Here is a 6,987-nt window from a genome sequence, read left to right on the forward strand (position 1 = left end):
CTATCGCCTACAATTTTTGTAATATGAAAATGATTCCAAGAGAAAACTTACTCCATATCACATTACAAGAAACTTTCATGTTAACATAAAGATCTAGTTTTGATTGGAAAGTCATTATTTATGGTGAAACAGTATAGGTCATTTTGTCTGTGCTCTAGTTAGGAGGTCAGCATCTAAGGACCATAACTTGCTAAGTTATTATGATATGAATGTCATATAAGTTTCATGATCAATTTAAATATGTCCTATCCAACTTTTATTCTTTGGGAAATTTCAAATTCAACTTGAAAGGGCATGTGCCAAGAGGAAACATTATAGGTAATTTTGGGCCATTACCATTGAACAAGCAATTTTCCTCAACTTCTAAAATGCATAACTCCCTCATGCCAAATCCAAATGATGTAAAATTTGTAACCAAATATAATAGTAATGAAAGAGTTACAACTTTGATAAAGGAACCATTTCTATTTTAAGCTCATAGAAAAAGTTATTCAAGGTGAAGAAGTGGTCATTTGACTTGGTACTTAGAAAATTTTCAATTATGTTTGATTTCTCAAACTTCCACCCTACAATTCATCATGATCCAAGCTCCAAATGGAAAAGTGTCCAACATCAAAGTTGTTCCCCTTGATGCCACCTTTACAAAAAGTCTAAGATCGCCTTATTTGGACCAATATTAAGGGACTTTCGTATGGTTCCTTTCATAGGTTTGTTTTGCCAAGATTTGAATTCAATTATCCATTTCCTTTTGCATGCTTACATGTTATTGCTGCAGGGTCAATTATGCATGAATTGGAATGTGGTAGCATCATGAATTGGGCCCAAATCATTGCCCATGCAGCCATGCACCAAACTTTCTAATTTTGGCAAAAATATCAAATGGTGTAGAAAGCATTTCCCTTTCCTATTTAAACACACACCTTGCCCAAGTTTTGCCAAGTGATCCCAGAACCTCACACCATAGAATTCATTGAAGGTTTATTTGAAATCGAGTTTGAATTTCACCTTCTATTTTGAGATTCAAACTCCAAGGATTCATTGCCTTTTTCATCTCAATTGGTCACTGCAAGCAGGAGGAGGAAGAACTAAGCAAATTCAGATTAAGAACAAGCCAAATTCAAGCTACCCGAAGGTGATTTTTCAGGAACTTTGAGCTTTCGATTCTCTCTCATTTCTTTACTATTCTCTTTGATTTTTGGTTGGCTGAAGTCCTTCCAATGTAGGCAACAAGATTGAGTTGCTTTGAGGTTAAATCGAAGCAACTCAGATCATGAACCTCAATTTTCAAATCCATGTATCTTTTAATATACTTGGAATTGGATAAAATGGAGGTCAGATTCGAGCTCTTGAGCATTTTTCCTTTAAAACCATGTCCGATGAGGTCCACTAGAGAAGAGGACTAGAGTTAGGGCTTCAGTGGTGTGTTGGCATTGCCCAGACCATCTGATCATGTATCCACGTTCTAATCCTGGCCCTTGCTTTTGAGTACCACGCGTGTGATGCAGTTGACTGAGGTGTTTGATAGAAGTGTGTGCTTGGCCATCAGATTTGCCACCTCAATTAATGAGGGAGATCTGATGGCCCTTGATTTTTGATATTTTCTAATTTTTCATTTAATTTCCCTATTTTGTTTAATTCATAATAAATCCATTTTTAATCCAAAATATATAGGACTTTCACAAAAAATCTTTAAATATTTTTCTCTTCCATATTCTGAATTAAAATTAGATTTTGGATTAATTTTGATATTTTTCATGAATTAAATGTTTTGTGCATATTTTTAATTGTTTAAAAATACTTTTGACTTTTTAAAAATCATGAACTTTTTTGTCTAAGGTCCTTTGACCTTGTTTGACCTAGGATAAATCCATTGGCAATTTATTTGGTGTTTTGAAGGGATTTGAGGTTTTGTAGGAAGGGCATGATCTCTATTGATTCATCAAGTTCACATATGGGGTTTTAGACCCTCATGAACAAAGAGAACAACCAAGAATTGATCCAAGGTTGGTGATGAGAATTATATATGAAAACCAATGTTCTCTACATGTTATATTTATCAAGTTCTCTTCAAGAGTTTGAGGGTGATTTGCCTTGGAAACCATAGTTTGACGAGGTATCTTGTGTAACTTCTCCAACAAGCTATCTCACCAATTGATTAAATTTATCAAGGGACACTTCAAAATTCATTATCTTATGCACATATGATCTACCATGAGCCAAGAAAGTCAAGATAATTGGAAGTTAGCAAGTTGGTTGAAGGTGGTTGGCCAGATGAATTCATCTGATCAAAACTGGGTCTCCCTAGACCCTATCTCCTACAATATTCACCATATGAAAATGATTCCAAGATAAAACATACTCTAAATTACATTCCAAACAAATTTCATGTTGATACCTAGAGCTAGTTTTTCTTGGAAAATCATTTTCTATGTTGAAACATTATAGGTCATTTTGTCTAAACCCTAATTTGAAAGTCAACTTCCCAAGACCATAACTTGCTCAATTTTTATGATATGAAATATTTCCAAGTCTCACAATCAAATTCAATGTGTCTACTTCAACTTTTATGTTTGGAGTGGGAGCTGATTCAACTTTTTTGAGCATGTGATATGAGGTTACATTATAGGTCACATTTGACCTATACCATTTGATCAATTGATTTTTCCAAACTTCAAAAATGCATAACTCTATCATTTCAAATCCAAATGACATGAAATTGGCGACCATTTTGAAGGTATTTGAGAGAGATACAATGTTTATGAAGACACTTGTCTCATTTGAAGCTCATATAAAAAGTTAAGCAAGGTGGAATATTGAGACATATGGCTTGACACTTAGAAAAAATTTGATATGTCAAAAATTTCCAAACTTCCACCTCAAATTTCTCCAAGTTCCAAGCTCCAAATGAAAAAGTGTTAAACATGAAAGTTGTTCCTCTTGATCTCACTTTTCCAAAGAGCTCAAATTCATTCAATTTGGACAAGGAATGCATAGGATGCGCATGGAATGAACATGGTGTCATCAATTGGAAAAGATCAAACTTCAAATCCAAATGCACACTTGCCTTACAATCCAAGTTGAATTCAGACTATGTAATATTCATTTGTGGACTTATGGCAATGATTTTATGGGCCTATGCACGCCCATGCACCCATGCATCATCAATGACCAAATTTGGAAAGTGATTTCAAGTGTGCAAATATCAATGGTTTCAGCTATAAATAGAGCCTCATATGCTCAGCAATGAACAGACATTCGTGCCAGCTTTGATCCCCCGTCTCTAACCCTCACTTTGCAAAGGATAAACCTAAGAAATTCATTTGAATTTGAGGTTGAATTTCCATTGTTTTGAAATTCAAATCTCCAGGAATCCACATCCTTTTAAGCATCCAATCCTTCTTTTGCAAGCAAGTGGAATGAGATCAAGCACAAGCAAGATCAAGATCAGTTGAATCCATACCTCCATTGAAGGTATTTTCCAGAAATTTTGATCTCTTGGATTCTCTCAAATTCTTGCTCAATTCTATTGATTCTTTGGTTGTCTGAAGTCCTACCAATGAAGGCAAGAAGATTGAGTTTCTTTGAGGCCAAATCGAAGCAACTCAGTTCATGTACCTGAAATTTCAACTCCATGTATCTCTCAATATACTTGGAGTTAGAGTGAATTGAGGCCAGATTCGAACTCAGTGCCATTTTTACTTTGAAATCATGTCCTTGTTTTTAATTTTGGTGATGGTTGATGGTGGACCAGTCCGGTGAGGTTCACCGGAGAAGAAGACCGGAGCTACAGCTCCGGCCATGCGCTGACATGTCTCACATCCATAGGATCCATCTCATTTGTTTTAATCCTGAGCGTTCCTTTTGAATACCATGCCTGTAGCGCGCTGACTTGTGTGCACGGTGGAACGCGTGTTTTGGTCCACTTGATCTGTCACCTCAATTAATGAGGGAGATCAAGTGGTCCACCTTTTTTATGATATTTTAATTTTCATTTTAATTGCATTATTTTCAATAATTCATATTAAATTTAATATTGATCCAAAAAATATGGGACTTTCACCAAAAAATTTCAAAAAATTTTCTCTTTCATATTCTGAATTAAAATTATTTTTTGGATCGTTATTAATATTTTTAATGAATTAATTGATTTTGCATTTGTTTTTAATTGCTTAAAAATATTTTTAAATGTCCAAAAATTATGAATTTTTTTCTCCAAGGTCCTTTGACCTTGTTTGACCTATGATAAATCTCATGGCCATTTCTTTGGTGTTTTGATGAGATTTTAGGAATTGGACAAACCATATTTAATTTAAATGCACTATTTTAGTATTTTAATTTGAATAAATGCCAAAGAAATTTGTTCACCAATTATGATGACTTGTTTATGTTTGACTCTTGTTGTTGGGTCTTGGTCAAGGTTTATTTGACTTTGTCAAATTAATATCATTGGATTTAGGGGTTTGATGGAATGTACATTCCATATCAAAAATGAGTGGATGATATTAATTTGGTAAAAGTCCTCCTTTGACCAATTTGTGTTTTGATCCAGTCCCCCCCCCCCCCCCCCCCTCCCACTTCATCTTATTCCTCTTCTTCATCCATTCATTCCATTTGGCCTATGATATCTCAAAGTCCTAATGCTAGTTGATTGAAAGATTGACATGAGTATGGATGAGATTAGGCCACACCTTTTGCATATTCTTTTTGTGTGTGGTATGTTTCATGAGCATAGTCCAATATACTATATCTCTAACATGCATTAACACCAAAATTCTATTGCCCCGTCTCAAATAGTTATGACTTCTACATAAGTCCAATTACGGTTGCTTAACATAGCGCTAAATTTGTGACATAAAAAGCCTAAGCATTCTAGTTAGTGAGATTGTAAGTCTCCCCTCTTTCATGTTATTGTGTGAAAACTTGGCCTTCTTTCCTTTCTTTGGAAGATGTTTTGGCTCAAGGATTCATGCTTGTGATAAGTGGGTTGAGTGTTCTCCAAAGAATGTCTTGAAATGAAAAGCAAAAGCAAAATAATACTAACTAATAACCAATTAACTACTAACTTTTAATTTCAATCTTTTACTTTAATGTAATTTACTTTTAGCACTCTATTTCATTTGCCATTGTTGTGTGATATATTTTGTTTGTGAATACTTTGCTTGTTTGAGTGGTCTTTGACCATTAATGTACAAAATAATAACAAAAACCCTAAAAAACTTTTGAGTGGACTGTTGGCTTGATCTTAGACAAATGGACTTAGAATCTAGGCAACCTTCCTATGCTAAAGGACTCGGCCAATGCCAACTTGTTGAAGAACCAAGTGCTTGTAATCTGAAATTCATCTGATACATCTTTGAAGACCTCTCTATGTTCATCTGCAACATGATCATTGTGAAGTTGTCATTTTGAATGTGTCACTTGTGGAATACATCTGTTACATGGGCTATTTTGGAGAAGATCATGGAATGGATAAGCTTGGATGTGGCCATATTTATTTGATGCCTTGCTCTTCAAGATAATATAATTGTGCATTTGTGTGTTGCTTGATTCTAAAAGTCCAAGGGAATTCTGGGTTTCTATTTACATTCTTGTCTATTGGATTGTTACCCATTTTGTCAGATCTTTTTAACTCTAAACTTTTAATTTTGTACATAGGATAGTCTATTCATCTTCTCACCATTTCTTTAATTTCAAAATCTCTCCCTCCATTTTTCAAAATCTTCTTTGTGTGAACTACTTTTGTTCTAAACTTAGACCATTTTTGCAAAAAAAGATAGAAACTTTGGCCTTATGCCATTACATTTTCAAACTTTTTTTTAAATTTTTTTAAATCAAACTTGTAAATAAACTTAACTATACTTGACTTAAACTTTCAAAAATCCAAAAAGAACTAACTCATTCACACCATTTTTAGGACTTTGTGCCTTTCAAACTTAATTTTGTTAAAAACAATGCATCCACTTTTGAATTTGTATCACGAACTACGAGGTTTTGATCCCTCATTTTTATGTTGGTACGTAGGCACAAGACCGAAAGTCTTGTCAAACACAAAAATATAATTAATGAATTCTTTTCTCATCCCCTCATTCTATTTGTTTGTAAACATCACTTTGTACAAAATACATATGCACACAAAAAGGGCTCCCTAGGAGTACCTAAGACACTTTGGGTGCTAACACCTTCCCTTTGTGTAACCAACCCCCTTACTTGTGATCTCCGACTTTTTATTAGTTTTGATTTGAAAACTTCTTACTTTTGGGTTTTGTCGTACTTTTTCCCTTTTCCCTTGGAAACAATAAAAGGGCGGTGGAGACTCTTATTATTTGATCTCTAGCTTATACATAGCTTGATGATCATGAATTTCCCGCTACAGAAATTAAGTGGAGACTCTGCTGGGGAGTAGTCTCCAGTGGGTTTAGCCTACTTTTTGTGTGAATATATTTGTATATATGTGATGTTTGTATATATGTATGTGTGATATAATCTGCTTGTTATGCTTGCTGATCTCTGAGTGGTGAGATAAGTTCTAACCCGAACTTGAGTGCAATTAAGATAGGAGGATGGTATAGTCATGTTCGACTTGTGTGGAGTAGTCCTTAACAAGTTGGCTTGAGATCCATCCGCTCAGTGGAGACTCCTTTGAATTTGGAAATGTCACACAAGTATTTGTGGTTAGGCATTACTATTTCTAATTGGGTCCGAGAAGGTGAGGACCTTAGAACATTTAACCCATCTTGGCCTATTTAGGATGTAGTGCGGAAACTGTTCAAGTGTAGACTTGATAACAGTTGTTACGCGATACTAAACTCAGACGAGTTTCTCTTAAGAATATTATGGGTCGATGAGTCAGTCATCTTAACCTGTAATATCCGATAGATAGAATTAAGACTCTGGGAACTTTTTAGAACATGATCTATAGGTTTTTATCTTTAGTTCACTCCTTTGGGATGGCTTTTACCCAGACTCCATCCCCGTGACATACAACAG

The sequence above is a fragment of the Lathyrus oleraceus genome, chromosome 6 (assembly GCF_024323335.1).
Source record: "Lathyrus oleraceus cultivar Zhongwan6 chromosome 6, CAAS_Psat_ZW6_1.0, whole genome shotgun sequence".
In the NCBI taxonomy this organism is placed as follows: domain Eukaryota; kingdom Viridiplantae; phylum Streptophyta; class Magnoliopsida; order Fabales; family Fabaceae; genus Lathyrus; species Lathyrus oleraceus.